Below are 16,848 nucleotides of genomic sequence, written 5' to 3' on the forward strand. Positions count from 1 at the left end.
AACATCCTGTCTTTCCTACAGTTCTTGCGCAGCTCTTGAGAGCTGTGAGAGATGGCCTACAGTTCCTGGGTGTGCTGTTAAGGGGCATCACTCTGTCTGCTCTCTGCTCAGCCTGGCTCCTCAGTGACCCAGTCAACTCTCCAAGAGCCAGCTCAGGTGTTCGCTCCTTCATATTCAAGACTGATTTCTGTTTGCCACTACATCTGTCTCAATACTAAGTCACTAGCCAAACGGTTCCACGTACTTGCTGTAGGCCAGGCTTTGTGCTGTGCTCTTTACAAGAAGGGGAAAATACTTAATTTGGTAAGAGGGTTTATTATCCCTAATCAAGAGAACAAAGTACAAAGAGGAATCTACTCAAGGGTGGAGGAGATAGCCCAGTGGGTTTCGTAAACTGGTAAATCGGACAACTTGAATGCAATTCTCTAAGTACACAGAGGAAAACCAACGTCTCCAAGTTGTCCTCCAGTCTACACAGTGTACACACCCCATACATACACACACAAAAATGGATATTTTAATGTTTAAAAAATAGGGAGGAGGTAAGTCACCTATCAACATTCTAAAATTTGCTTTTGTTTTTCAAGACAGTGTCTGTGTAATAGCCCTGGCTGTCCTGGACTCTCTTTGGGGACCAGGCTGGCCTCAAACTCACAGAGATTCATCTGCCTCTGCCTCCCAGGTGCTGGGATTAAAGGCATGGCCACGACATCTGGCAACATTTACTGTTTTTAAAGATTTAAAAGTAAATGGTAAAACTAAATTCACTCTGGGGAGACTAAGGCATTGTGGCTCCAGAGCTAGTAAAACACTGAGCAATGGATGATGGAAGTCACCTGTAATTAACATTCATGTGTATTTGTTTCAAAGAATGTCCAAAACCGACCTCAAATGTACCAGAAACATCACTCAGATGGACCAGGTAGATACAAAGACAACAAATGTCTTAGGAAGGCTAATATATATATTTCAAGGTCTTACACTCCAGCTAGGTGGTGGTGGTAGTGGTGGTGTATGCACACCTTTAATCCCAGAGCCAGGCTGACCTCTGAGTTTGAGGCCAGCCTGGTCTACAAAGCAAGTTCTGGGACAGCCGGGGCTACACCATGGAATCCTGTCTTGGAAAATAAAAGAAAATGAAAGATCTTTAGAGCCTGAAAGTAAAGCAGCAAGTGTAAGACTATATCCTCCACCCAAAAATGGTTTTCAAGGACTGGTGTGGCTCAGTGGTGCTTGCTTGCTGTGTACAAGGTTTACGAGGCCCTGAGTTCAAACCCTACCACAGAGAGATAATGCAGTCATGTGTGAGTATATCCAGCATTTCACTTGTTTCTTTGTTTGAGGCAGTGCTGGGTATCAAAACCAGGGTGGACAATGAGCTATATCACCCAGCCCTCACTTTGCCTCAAAAAGTCTCCAGATAGCCACAACCTTTCCCTGAAGGTTCTTTGGTTTTCCTCTTTCATTTCTAATTACGGCTTGCATTTAAAAATCATAGCACCCAGACACCAGCACCCAAAGGACTTAGGAGAGCAGTCTTCCCGCAACTGGTATTGTCTTTGGTATGAGTGTTGCCTTGCTTTTTTTAGGCTCATGAAATGACAGGCTTAGAGGCCAGACTCAAAATGTCACTTCCTGCAGGTCTGTAGTATTCTGTCCCACTCGGTCTGGAACTCCCTCTTAGCCTGCTTACCATTTCCTGAAAAAGAAAAGGAAACAGGATTTGATGCATGTGTACCATTGAAGAAAGCTGTTTTCCTGGCCTAATTACCTGCCTCTACTAAAGGAGATTCACATCCTAGCAACTCTCTCTGGCATGCCTTGCAGTGTGAATGCACAGTTTAAATTTAGAACCCCACAGGAAAGTGGGATGACCGAACAATCACTTCCCACAGAGGAGGTGACTGGCCCCAAAGAACAAGAGCCAGTGTGATCTGGAGCCCGTGTGTCAGAGTTGTAAGACACCCTCTCCTCTCCTTCTCCTCACTGCTCCCTTCATCCCTCCTCCCCTTCTCCTTCAGTCCCTCCTCACTTCATATTTCTCTCTCCCTCCTCCCTCCTCGTCCTTCAGTTCAGCTTAATTACTGGAGTTCCCCTAAGCTCCTGCCCGCTGTCCCTCCATACCAAACTAATTAGTGCAATTATCTGTGCCCATCGGTGGCTACAGATCCGTTAAAGCCTGTTATTGAGGCTACAAATGAGAGGGTTAATTTTTTCCTGACTGCTCCGTAGTTGGGAAAGAAAATAATAAGCCCTTGTATTTGTGCTTCTGCATTTTCGAGCTCCCTTCCCCGTGCCTGGCTGCCACCCAGAAAAGGGGCTTACTGTGGGTTCCCAGACTGAAATCCAGAGTGGCTGAACTCTGAAATAAAGCTTGGAATTCACCACCACACCCCAAGGTGCCCTCAGCCTTGCTGCTTCAAGAAGGGAAATGATTTGGGTGCATTTGAAAATAGAATTCCGGGTCCTCTGGAGCCAAGGAGAAATGCTAACTTAAATCACGGCACATGGCTTTTCCTAGATAAACTGTATTTTTATGTATTTTTAACTGTCCTAGAGGGTGCTGAATTTTCCCACTGTAACCCTAGAAAGGTGATCCCCGTGTCACCCTGCCTGGGAGCTGGGCAAAGTTCCACCTCATCTGCTTGCCCTGGGCATTTGTTTCAGGGCACATGAGCGACAACGAAGAGAGTAGCTGATGGAATATTCAGATCTTTTTGTTATTTTCATGATTTCAACTCACGTTTCCAGTAGAAATTATGGGAATTTGGCAAATAGCAAGAGAGAATGCATATCAGTGGCCTCACAGAAATGTCCCAAGCGAGGGAAAGGACCTGTGTGCCACAAAGCACACTCAGCCCTGCATACTTGTGTCTGGTGTTTGCTGCTACTTTTTTGCTACAAACATATTTAGTCTTTTCAAAAACCAGGACATTTACACCAAAAATATACCTTCTTATGCTCAAGTCCAGTTGCTTCAATTAATTCTCATTTTATGAATGTTAGATATAAATTTCTTGTAATATTAATATTTGAAAGTTTTGCAGATTATGAAAAATGAGACTTCATCACTGTAGACGTTCTAAAAACAGAAATCTACTACATAGTACTCCCTGAATTTTCTACATATATCATGTGCATATGCTAGACAAGATGAAATATTCTTTTACTTAACATTTGACCTTTTCAGTCCTGCAAGAATTTTTCAAAAATTGATTTTGGGGGTGCTAGAGAGATGGCTTAACAATTAAGAGCAGTTGCTGCTCTTGTAGAAGACCTGGGTTCAGGTCCCACCACCAGTATTGAATGGCTCACAACCATCTGTTCCAGGAGCTCTAGCGCTTTCTTCTGGCCCTTGAGGGCATCTGCATGATCATGGTGCACATACATGGATTAGGACACACACATGCACACAGAATGCTTTTAAACTATTTTACAGTTATTCAACTTCGTTGTATCATAATTTGTTTATCATTTAGTTATCAGACAATAAAACTTCCAAAAATTACCACAATAAGTAATGCTATGGTGGACATTTTAAGACTTTGGTAAGACATTTGGTGATTTTCTAAGTTTTCAACATGAAACCATAACGCTTAGAGTTCTTTGATTTGCTTGAATTTATGTTCCTAACTTCTCCTGTTGGGGTTGGGGTTACCTAGAGTCTAGTCTCACGTAGTCTTCCAACTTGTTCTGTGGTGGACAATGACCTTTAAACCCTGATCCCCCTGCCTCAGCCCGTGTTGGGGTTATAAAGGAACGTGTACCAGCTTCCGCCAACTTCTTGAGGCTGCATTTGAATAACCACTTTCAACATTTCTGTGCACCTTGAAATTCTAAATGTTAAGCTTCTTACCACAAACTACCTCTTTGTACCAAGAACGTGGCGTTTCTTCTGGGTCCTCTTTTAGCTCTTCTCCAAGGCCATACTCCTGTTTTTAGACCGCTTCAAAAATGGTCCTTGTTTCTGCTTCTATTGAGAACCTGGTCGTTTGGCTTTCGGCAATAGAAATCGATGACTGATGTAGGCAAAAAACAAATTTGGGATGAAAAGAGAACTCCAGAAAAAAGAAGTAGACTAGCTTCCCCCACCCCACCCCATCCTCCCCATCCCCAACTCCCCCCCACCCCCCCCCCACCCCCCCCCCCCGCTCCCCATAACCACCTCTCCCGCGACTTTTATATTACCAAGACTGTGGCAATTAGCAGAGACAAACCTTAGGTGGAGCCAGAGGCAACTGGCTGGAGCTCTAAAAAAACGTCCCTTAGATCCGGGTTTTCCTCCCTGCAGGAGCTACCCTGAGAAGAAAGGGTTGTAACGAGGCACTATTTCCCCCTCCTACAGACGGAAGCTGCCTGCTCGTCCTGGCTTGCAGGACTGAGGAAACCGCTCAGCCCACCTCCTGATAAAGTAAATCCCGAGGATTAAAAAACAGCGCCCAAGAGAGGATCCCCCTGGAGGAGAAGTAACAGGATCCAGTCTCTCACCTAGTTAGGGAATCACATTTCAGTCTCTTCCAGGCTGGCCGCTCTCTCAGACCTGCCTAATTGGCTTAGAGCATCTGCAGAGCGCAGGAGAGCCTTGCTTTTCAGACGGGAGGCAGGAGAGTACACTGTGAGTTTAAGGCCATCTTGAGCTAGATGGCAGGTTCCAGACCAGCGTGAGCAACAGAATGAGACTCTGTCTCTAGAAAACACAAAAATCCTACAACGCTATTGTAGGCAAGAAACAGCAAAAAGCAAGCCACCACCTTGACAGAGACAACAGAGCCCAGCTTGAGCCTTGTCCTTCTGACCCCTCCCCCAACTCCTTCACTGGGCCCTTGCCTTATCTTTGAAACATTCCTTATGAATGAAATTCTCCCTGCTACAGTCCTCGTGATAAAAGCCCCTCCCTAATTGCCCGGGACAGGAATGGAAAGGACCGTGTGAGGCTCCTGCCATTTACTGTCATTTTGGGTTTTGACCTACGGGACAGCAATGCATGCTTAAAAATCACATTTATTGCAATACAAAAATCGTTGAAGTAGGTTTGGATTTGCTGTTTTATTAAGGCAGGGTCTCAATACAAACTTCCTTTGTAGCCCAGGTTGACCTCAAACTAGCCATTTCCTGCCCTGGCCTCTCAGTGCTCAGTAAGCATCCTGTCTTAGTGTTGGGGTTACAGTTGTGTGCCATCGCATGTAGCTTAGGAAAATAGTTTCCTGTCTGTTTGGTTAAATAGAAAATCCATCCTACCCGAGACCCTCAGCCTCAGCATCCCCTTCAGCCCTGAATCCCCCTCAGCCTCATCATCTTGTTTAACTCTTTCAAGCCGGGAGGTGGTTCACCCTTCAGCACTCTCTCTACGCAATCATGAGGTGCTCATTCACTGACAAGCCCTCTGGGTTTTTCTTCTCCTAAGTACACTTCAGATAAAAGAAGGTGCAGAGAGAGAGAGAGAGAGAGAGAGAAAGGAGACAGCAGTCTGTCCTCTGACTGTCTGGTAAATGTCCCCAAAGGATTAAGGGTGGAAAGGCTCAATCACTAGCCCTTCGCATTACCAGGATATGGTGGTGCCTTTAGGAGCACAAATGTCATTGGTATGCGTCTTGAAGGGAACACTGGGGCCCTGCTCCTTCTCTTGTGCTTCCCCGCCACCATGAGTTAACGACTTTGCTTCACCATGCACTTAGCACCACGACATTCTACTTCACCACAGGCTCAGACTGGGCCGGTTGACCAGCAGCTGCAAACTCTGCTCTGTGAGCTAAAACACACTTTCCTTCTATAAGTCGGTTGTCTCAAGTCTTCAAGTAATCGTCACATTTTCAACTGATTAAGTTCCCTACTCTGAACTCATCTCTCCAACCACAGAGCGATGTGCTTTCTCTTTCTTATTCCCCCGCTTCCTCCTGTTTTCCCCACCGTTTCAAAGCCGGAGCCTAGATACTCAGTGTCTTCACAGTGTCTTCCCCTTGCTTGCTGATGGGATGGTGGAAGTGCTGACCTCATTCTGGTGACAAGCCCTAGAAAGTGATTCAGAGACACCCCGAGAGAAGGCTAGTCCCCAAGTGACTATAAAAAGCAAATCAGCCCTGAAAACATGGACTACTTCATTCACATTAAGATGGGGCTGTGGAAAGGGGAAAAAAACTTTTCAACTGCTATCCGGCTTCACCATACTTAACGTGCACAGCTCCTTTCAAGAAAGTGAGATTTAGGTAAACCCTGTGGAGTCCTCAGCATGGATATCATTTGGATCCTAACTTGTTTATTGTATAAAGTGAGAACACAACCTCTCCAAGGTATGGTGAAGGGGAAGGTTTTTATTGTGGATATGAGGGAGAACATAGCCAGAGGCCTCTGGAAGGGTCCAGAGCAGGGGAGAGAAAGTAGCACACTGGGGGCTGGAGAGACGGCTCAGCGGTTAGGAGTACTGACTGCTCTTCCAGAGGTCCTCAGTTCAATTCCCGGCAACCGCATGGTGGCTCACAACCATCTGTAATGGAATCTGATGCCCTCTTCTGGTGAGTCTGAGGAGAGTAACAGTGTGCTCATATATAAAATAAACAGATATTAAAAAAGAAAGAAAGAAAGAAAGTAGCACACTGAGTAAGACCAGCAGCCTGGATGGACCATCAGAGGAAGAGGGGGAGGGGAGAGAGGAAAAAGGGCAAGAGAGAGGGGGCCAAGGAAAGACAAGAGAGAGAACCAAGAGAGCACAAGGCCAAAATATCAGGGTTATTTGGAAGTGAGGAGCTGGGGCAAGTAGCCCAAGAGCTGGAGAACTTTGGGGCTGGATAAGAAGAGCTGATAAGAGACACAGCTACGTGCTCTACTGCGAGAGTCTGGAGGCCAGCATATGCTTTGACACCACAGAGAGCCATTTGTGACTCCTGACAGTGATAAGGAAATGACTCCTTTGGTAGAGGGGAACAGGACCTCAGGACTAGGGCAGTGGATTGTCCTTTGACCCTGACCCTTAGAGAGCATGTTACAGCTGTTCCACGCCTGGCCTTGGTGTTCTATTCTGTCTCTGGCTAGCCGTGACTTCCGGCTAATGGCTCAAGCTCTCCCGGGTTTCATTTTCTTATCTGTAAATGTTAGACAACACTAGGAACTACTTTACACCTGGAGGTAGGCCATGCAAAAGTCCTTTTGTTCCTACTCTTCCTTCTGTGTGGGTTTAGGAGAATTTAACTGATAAGAGTCCCAACGGTTTCTTTATCAGTGTTGGTACTGAGGTATGACCTTTGTCATGAATATAAACCTCAACTGTAAAACTCTTTACATGGACAACTTTGATGGAAATGTTTATAATATTATACTCCTTAAACCATCAGTGAATTAATGAACAGTAGCCAGGTGTGTTATTACATGCCTCTGATCCCAGCGCTTTTGAGATGGAGGTAAGCAGATGGGGACTTCAAGGTTGTCTTTCTTAAGCCAGGTTTTCCAGCTCAAGGCCAGTCCCTGTTTCAAAAACAAACCAAACAAAAATCTAAAAAGTAATGGACATTATGCATCACCGGAAACTAGAATCACTGTGATGTGTAAGCCGAGTGGCTGTGGCGGATGCCGCTGTCCTTTGCCTGTGTCTGGTACTCCTCTCTGCCTGGAAGATAGGCAAGTCCCAGCCCCTTTGAAGGCAACCCAGGCCTCATGACTGGTCTCATCGAGACCAGTGAGAAATGAGCCTTTGTTAGGTTAGCATTGCTTATACAATCATATTGTCTGTCTTTCTCCAACACAAGATGGAATTAGAGTGTGTAAGTCTTCAAGTTGCACGGAAAGACCTAATAGCTAGTCGGCTGTCTGTCTGTCATAGTGGGCTGTCTGTCATAGTGGACTGTCTGTCTGTCATAGTGGGCTGTCTGTCATAGTGGACTGTCTGTCTGCCATAGTGGGCTGTCTGTCATAGTGGGCTGTCTGTCATAGTGGGCTGTCTGTCATAGTGGACTGTCTGTCTGCCATAGTGGGCTGTCTGTCATAGTGGGCTGTCTGTCATAGTGGGCTGTCTGTCATAGTGGACTGGCTATCATAGTGGACTGTCTGGCTGTCATAGTGGGCTGTCTGTCATAGTGGGCTGTCTGTCATAGTGGGTTATCTGGCTGTCATAGTGGGCTGTCACAATGGGCTTTTTCTAGAATTTTTATGACACTTTCACTTTTGTTTTGGTCTATTCATTATTTTGGTTTTTTGTTTTGTTTTGGTTTTTGACATAGGTTGCTATTATTTCAAACTGGAAATCCCCCTGCCTCGGCCTATCAAGTGCTGGCATCATTATCACCTCCCACCATACTGAGCTCCATGACTGAAATCAGGCCACTACACTAACATTCTTTTGCAATTTAGAACATATTGAATGTTTCTTAACAGCTTCCTATGTATACATGCAGCTAGTCCTCAGTAAATGTTTTAACTGGAAGGCCAGTGGGCTGAGATGACTTCCAGACCTGTATTGCCTCTTACTCAAAGCAAAACCCGACAGAAACAGCAAAAATAAATGCAACCAACAGCTACAACAACAGCTAAGTACAACTTCCCACCTCTACTGACCAAGTGCATTTTCTCTGTCTTGCGTCCTGAACACTTTAAGAAACTTCAAACATGCTCTCCCACACTGACTGGAGCATTACTGAATGTTCAAATAGTCTTTAAGAGTGGAATGTGCCCAATCTAAGTGTGTGTTTCAATACCTTTTATAACTCCATGAGCAAGGAAGCTGAGAGCCAGAGATACCAAGGAGCTTACTCGCAGAAAGTAGTGAAGTCAGGATGTATCATATCCTATAGAAAAGTGCAATATCTTATTTTACTTCTAAAATAGCCACTGACAAACAGCAAAGTGAAAAGCATTCATTCTCAGTAGCAAAATAATTATAAGTTAGTCTTTATAAAATAGTACGAAAGCTTTGAGACATATCTAAAGAAAATGAGGGCCAGCAAGATGGCGTAGGATGTAAAGGCACCTGCTGCCCAGCCTGATGACCTTACTTTAGTAACCAGAGCTTATACGATAGGAAAAAACCGACTCTGATCTCTATGTGCATGCTACAGCATGTGTCTGCACATGTAGACATACACACAAAAGAGATAGTGTTGCAAAGTATGAATACATAAAATATGTCTAGAAGTTGTGTCTTTTTAATGATAAGATTGTTCTAAAGGGAAGAACATGTTTTAGGTAGGAGAATTTAATATTACAAGAATTAATAATTCTCCCCGCCTTAGGGCCTATTGATACATCCAGTGGTTTAAGCAACTGTCTTAGTCACTATTGCTTTGAGGAAACACCATGTCCAAGGCAACTTACAAGAAGCATTTAACTGGGGACTTGTTTAGAGCTCCAGAGGGTTTATCTATGGCCATCAGGTGAGGAGCATGCAAATAGCAGCCGAGGCAGTAGCTGAAACCTTAAAGCTTCATTTGAAGACAGCAGGCAAAGAAAAAAGATTGGTGTGGACTTTTGAAATCTTAAAGCCACCCCCAGTAACACACCTAGTCCAACAAACCCACACCTCCTAATCCTTCCCAAACAGTTCCACTAACTGGGGGATGTCCCGTGCAACCGTCTCGCCTGCAAGAACGACGCGGCACACGAAATAGGATTCTTCTGCGGTAAACTTTAATGCTCTCGAGAGGCAGAGCATAAGCTTACATCAAGTAGAAGCGAAGACCATGAACTATCTAGCCTGTCCCCTTATAAAGGGATCAGTCCTTGCCTTGGACGTGGAGCCCCCTGATTGGTTGAAACTCATCAGGCTCTATGACGCCACGGGAGAGGCAGAGCTCAAGGAGTGGAAAGTTACCCAGCACGTGCGCACATGACTTGTTTACTGCTAACTCCAGCCGGATGTCAGCGCCATCTTGTAATGGAGAATGTGCAGGCGGCGCCCCACATCTCCCCCTATCTTTTATTCTTTAAGCAAAGTAGGACACCCATATTAGGAGGGCGGAGATAGAAGTCAAATCCTCATTAAGGTGTATAAAGACCATGTACAGGAGTAACCGCTAGGCTTTTTGTAGCCCGTAGTACTCTTGACCTGTCACTCTGCCGTTTTTCTGAGGGAGGGACACTGGGGCAGGCAACCCTCATGCAAAATGACATACCTCCCAGAGATACCCCAAGACAAGGGGCTCTCAGTGCGATGCTTTGCTCGGCATCCCTCATGGGCTGCTCAAACCAGACACTCTAATCCTGTGCAATGAACCGAAGTTCTAGGAGTGCAAGAGCTGTCTGGCCGGTGACCTACTGCTTAAGCATAGACAACCAGATATCGGCTGATGCTCCATGTTCTAGAGCGACAAGCGCTTGGGCAATAACCACCTTGTATCTCTTTTTGTTTGGGCCTTGAGCTTACAAACCAGCCAGAGAAGCAACGCAAGTCCGCAGCAAAGGATTGCTCCAAAGAGTCCCACCCCCACCCAAGTTAATATCGGTGGTGAAAAGCTTAGGGAAGACTGTAGCATCATGTTCCACTGGAATTGGTTTCAGGAATGCCGACAGAATCGCCCATCTCGCCTCTCCTCTGACTCTCTGGTTCCACAGCATCAGGAGCAGGGCTGTCATCAGGAGTCACCACCATTTTTCGCGTGAGCCTCTCGGGGACCCAGAAGGGATTATTTTCATCCTGAGGGAAAACACAAACAGCTCCCCTGGATCTTATCAACACAAGATCCGGTCCTTTCCATTTATTAGTTATGACATCTTTCCATTTCACCATCTCTCTTGGTTTGTCCATGGGTAGGCAATGCCTTTCAGCCGCCGTATGGCCGTGGTCATCAAGATTTAAAAATTTTAAGGTGAATAGTGCCATGGATACTGCGGTCCTAGGCACAGGGGGCAAAGCCTGCATAATTCCCCCTTTTTGTTTTATTAGATATTATTTAAGGGTGTGGTGAGCACGTTCCACAATACCTTGTCCTTGTGGATTATACGGCAAACCTGTAAGATGAGTCACAGCCATCTGGCTACAAAATTGTTGAAATTTTTGTGAGGTAAAAGCAAGCCCATTATCTGTCTTTAAGAACTTTGGTTTACCCCAGGCACTCCAAGCCTCCAAGCAATGTTGGATGGCATGTGAGGCCTTCTCTCCAGATAAGGGAGTGGCTGCAATTATACCCGAACAGGTATCAATGGATACATGTACATATTGCAGCTTACCAAAGGAGGAGACATGGGTAACATCCATTTGCCATATTTGAAGAGGCTGGATGCCCCGAGGATTAACTCCCAAGTGGGGCGCAGGCAGAAACTGACTGCAATTTTGGCAATTGACAACAATATCGCGAGCCTGTTTTCTGGAAATGGAAAAGCGGCGCCGCAGAGTTTCAGAAGTTACATGAAAGTTTTTGTGAAAACTTTTAGCAGCCTCTAGAGGCGAAGACATGGCTATAGCAATCATTTTTGTAGCCCTGTCTGCCAAATCATTGCCTTGAGTCATAGGTCCTGACAATCCAGAATGAGCTCTAATGTGAGTAATATAAAAGGGTGATCTTCTGGCTAGAAGGCAGTTTTGAATTTGCGCAAAAATTGAGGCAACTCTGCTAGACGGTTTAATAATGCCAGCCGCCTCAAGCAGATTGACAGCATTAACAACATAAGATGAATCAGACACTATATTTATAGGTTCTGAGAAACGTTGTAAGACCTCAAGAACCACTAGACATTCTACCACTTGTGGAGAGGCTTCTGTATACTGCCTCGAATAGACCTGCCCATTAACCACAAAAGCCCCCAGTCCAGTCTTGGAACCGTCAGTATAAATAACTAACCCTTCTTTTAGGGGACTACAGGACGTTACTTTGGGAAAAACTACAGGTTGAGTTAAAGCAAACTGTAAAATTGGATGTTTTGGGTAATGATTATCTATTTTTCCCGAAAAGGAAGTGACTAAGATAGCCCAATCATTCGAAGTGGCAGCAAGAGTGGAAACCTGCATGGCATTATAGGGAACAATTAGCAACTGTGGTTCAGTGCCAAAATGCGTGATGGCAGATTTTAGTCCCCTCAGCGCCAATTGTGCCACAGCATCTGGATACCAGTCAATTATTTTAGCTGGCGAGGCATTAGGATGTACCCACAATAATGGTCCTTGTTGCCAAAGCACAGCAGTAGGGAGTCTGTTCATTTTAAAAACACATAATGAAAAAGGTTTATCATAATCTATGCGAACCAATTGTGCATCTTGTATAGCTTCTTCTACCAACTGTAACGCTCTTTCTGCTTGCGGGGTCAAACTTCTAGGTGAGGAGACATGAGGATCTCCTTCTAGAATATCAAATAAGGGTTTAAGTTCAGCAGAAGGAATCTTAAGAAAAGGTCTAAGCCAATTGATGTCTCCCAGTAATTTTTGAAAATCATTAAGAGTGTGGAGGTGATCTCTTCTTATCTCGAGCTTTTGAGGGACAATCTTATCAGGGAATACCACAGACCCTAGGAATTGACTGGTATCAGAAATCTGGACCTTTTCTGTGGCAATATGTAGACCCATTTTTTCCAAAGCTTGCTGCAGTAGGGGAAAAGCCTCCGTTAAGATTGACAAGTCTTTGTCACATAATAAAACGTCATCTGTATAGTGCAGCATAATTAATGATGGAAAATGTCTTTTAACAGGAATAAGGGCTTGGTGAACATATAACTGACACATATAGTCGGGCTATTAGCCATGCCCTGAGGCAGGACCTTCCATTGGAACCTGTTGTCAGGTTCTGCATGATTAATAGAAGGAAGGGTAAAGGCGAACCTGGGCCTATCTTGAGAATGTAAAGGTATGGAAAAGAAACAATCTTTAATATCTATTATCATTAAAGGCCAATGTTTTGGGAGCGCTGTGAGAACCGGTAGGCCACGTTGTATAGGGCCAAGCAAATGCATTTGTTTATTGATGGCTCTCAAGTCATGCAACAATCACCATTTTCCTGATTTCTTTTTAATCACAAAAATGGGGGTATTCCAAGGTGAAGTAGAGGGTTCTACATGACCCAATTGTAGTTGTTCTCTAACTAATTGGGTAAGAGCTTCTAACTTTTCGGAAGTAAGGGGCCATGGAGGAACCCATACCGGATCCTCCGTTTTCCATGGTATGGGCCGCGCTGCCTCAATGGCGCTTAGGAAAAACCCAGACCCTGCCTTTCTTTGTTAGGGTTAGGCGAGACAGGCTCTAGGGGTCCTTGTTCATAGCGTCCCAAGCCTTTTCCCTCTTTATATCCCATCTTATCCATAATATCATAAGCCTGTGCAGAATATTTATTGGACAGAATTAGCCCCATTTGTTGCATTATATCTCTCCCCCATAAGTTAACTGGAAGAGGGAGTACATAGGGGACAAATTGCCCACATTGGCCTTCAGGGGTTTTCCAGGTGAGAGAGGCTGCACTAATGGTGGGGCAGGACTTATAACCCAATCCTTGTAAGGAGTGTGATGACTCTACAACAGGCCAATGTTTGGGCCACCAATGAGTGGATATAATACTCTTATCAGCCCCTGTATCAAGGATGCCCTCAAATCTCTTCTCATTAACCCACAAGTTAAGCCTTGGCCTGGTATTCAAAGATACTGCTAAATAAGCTAAGTCGGTCCCAGAGGAACCCATCTGTTTTTCTGCCTTTTCCTTAGTCTTTTTATTAGAGCTATCAGGGAGGAGTAATAACTGTGCAATCCTGTCACCCTGAGTTACAGAGAATATGCCCGTTGGGCTGGAGCACAGTACCTGTATTTCAGAGGAGTGGTCATTGTCTACTATGCCTGGGTGGACTATCAGTCCCTGTGCTGTAAGGGATCCTCATCCGAGGATCAGCCCTAGGGTTCCTGGAGGCAAGGTGACCGCTCCTACAGGGATGGGCTGAACACCCATCTGAGGCATTAATACCAGTGAGGAGGAGGCACGCAGGTCCATTCTTGTTGGCCTGTCTGTGTACTCTCTTTGCTCTCCCCTAGGGGTTTGGAAAATTTGCTCCCATATCTTTGAGGGCCCTGGGAACAGGGGCCCAGTGACCCGTTTTTTGGCATCTCATTGGTCTGGGCAGTCTGGCTCTCTAGTGAAGGGAGGAGCCGGCCTTTGAGGTCTCTGACAGAGCGGCAATGTTCAGCTTTATGGTACCCCTTGCCACATCTTGTGCAAAGGGGCGGAGGGTCTCTAGTGACCATCCGACAATCTTTTTTCAAGTGTCCGGATCTTCCACATCTAAAACAGACCTGTCTATCAGGGGCTTGTGGAGGGCCCCTCTGGGACTGCAAAATGGCTGCCGCGAGACCTGCATTAGTGAGTGGCCCTCCCAGTTCTCTACAGACTCGAAGCCAGTCTTGAAGACCTTTGCCCTTTCTAGGGGCGATAGCGGCTCGGCATTCTTGGGTGGCCTGTTCAAAAATAAGCTGTTCAATAAGAGGGGCAGCCTGCTCGGGATCCCCGAAGATCCGACCTGCCGCCTCGGTCATGCGGGCTACAAAATCTGAAAAAGGCTCTTGGGGTCCCTGAATGATTTTTGTAAGCTGATTATCAGCCCCTCCCTTTTTTGAAAGTGCCTTCCAGGCCTTAATGGCTGTGCTTGACACTTGGGCATAGGCACCCCAATGATAAGCTGTCTGATCTGCTGCATAGCGACCTTGGCCAGTCAGCAGATCAAATGTCCATTCTTGTTGTTCAGGAGTCAACGCTGTAGCATTGGCTCTTGCTTGGGTTTGGGCAGCCTCATACCAAAGAGCCTTCCACTCCATATACTGTCCCATGCTCGGTAGAGCAGCCTTGGCAATTGTCTGCCAATCAGAGGGAGTTAAGGCAGAGATAGCCAGTCTGTCAAGCTGAGTGATAGTAAAGTTGGCAGTTACCCCGTATTTTCTGACTGACTCTGCCAATTCTTTTATTTGATTATATTCTACGGGGGCATGAACGCGGCCACCCTCAGCTGTCTCAAACACAGGGAAAGCAAGACACATCTGCCTTCTCACCCTTTCCGGGAGGAACGAGAAGGATTTTACAGGCGTGCGTGCTGCATAAGGAGGGGGGGCCATGGGTAAAGGAGGCGCTGTCGGGACAATTGGGGACAAGCACATGGGCCTGCACTGCTCATCAGGATAATATCTTTTTTCCTCATATCTAGCTGCTTCTTCATCTACCTCTGCTTCTTCTTCTGGGTCTAAGCCTTCTCGCTCATCATCATCATCTGAAGTCTCGGGGCTATCAATGTTAAGAGCCTCAAAGTCTTCTACAGGGTACAAGCTGACTCCCCTTTTCTTAATATTAGAGGGCATAAGGGAATGAAAATCTGAAGGTTTGTGGGTAACAACTCTCCCGCTGTACAGCATACCTGGAGGTCCTTTTTCCTTAGGGGGGAAATATCTTTTCCTGCGCGCGCCCATCCTCTCACTCTGTTCGGCTTCTGATAGTCTATCCTGGACTTCACTCAATACCTCTTGCCCCGCAGCGATAGCGGGCCTACAACTCTTATCTTTTAAACAATTTTGTACCATCCTCCAAATGGCCATGGTCCCGGGCCCGAGGTCTCCGGCAGTCTGTGCACAGTCTAATTCTCTACCCAATTTTTTCCATGAGGCTGGTGAGAGAGACCCAGAGACCGCAAACCAAGGGGCAGTACGCACTACCTCTTTTACGAAAGGCTGCAAGATGCGGGTGGGCAATTCTAAATCTCTCTGCTTAAGAATTGACTGAAGGGCTGTAATGGTCGAGTGTGAAGAGCCCACCACAGCGATGTAATGCCCGCGGCTTATTTGCGTGGCGGCACAAAGTGAAACTGAAAGGCAAGTCTCAGCGCGTTCCGCTTTTTTTTTAATCTACAAAGACTTAAGGAACGCAGGTGTGCCCTGGCTTATCTACGTCCGACTTAAGCACAAAATTAACACCAGCCTCGTTGGACACAAGAGGAAATTAAGAGGAAGAGAATAAAAACTGCACTGACAAAGACCAGAGCCTCTACGGACCCTTCCCAGGCCGCGGAAGATTTAAACCAAATTTAAAGAAAGATCCAGGGTCAGACATACCTTGCCGAACTTATCTCCCCGCAGTTCTGGATCCTCCCTGCCCGGAGACAGGGGGCCTTCGCTGGTGCAGACGATGGAGTGGTCGAGTTCCCGGGTTCAGGCACCAGATGTCCCGTGCAACCGTCTCGCCTGCAAGAACGACGCGTCACACGAAATAGGATTCTTCTGCGGTAAACTTTAATGCTCTCGAGAGGCAGAGCATAAGCATACATCAAATAGAAGCGAAGACCATGAACTATCTAGCCTGTCCCCTTATAAAGGGATCAGTCCTTGCCTTGAACGTGGAGCCCCCTGATTGGTTGAAACTCATCAGGCCCTATGACGCCACGGGAGAGGCAGAGCTCAAGGAGTGGAAAGTTACCCAGTATGTGCGCACATGACTTGTTTACTGCTAACTCCAGCCGGATGTCAGCGCCATCTTGTAATGGAGAATGTGCAGGCAGCGCCCCACAGGGGACTAAATATTTAAATGTATGAGCCTGTGGCAGCCATTCTTGCCCAACTCCCCACCACCCCCACCCCAACCTAGAAGTTCATTTTTCCTTTTGTAAGCTTGGGCCATTCCAAACTGGTAAGGTGTCCAACCACATCCAAAACTTAGGATGTTTCTTCCTTTCTTAATACTTGGCCATGTCTGCATCCAAATTCTCTCCTTCAAGAACTTTACGGTCTAAGGTTGGTTAGTTACCTAGGAACTGGTAACATAGAGACTGACAGCAGTAGGTTTCCTGTGAGTGATCTTAGGATCAATATTCAGAGAAGAGGTATTACTCAAAATGGATACAGTCATGGCCACGGTCTTAACTAGAACTCTAAGAAGCTCTTTAGCGATCATGAGTCTATGGAGTTCACCTTAAAATAATGGA

Source organism: Micromys minutus (genome assembly GCF_963924665.1).
Source record: "Micromys minutus genome assembly, chromosome: 4".
NCBI classification, from domain to species: domain Eukaryota; kingdom Metazoa; phylum Chordata; class Mammalia; order Rodentia; family Muridae; genus Micromys; species Micromys minutus.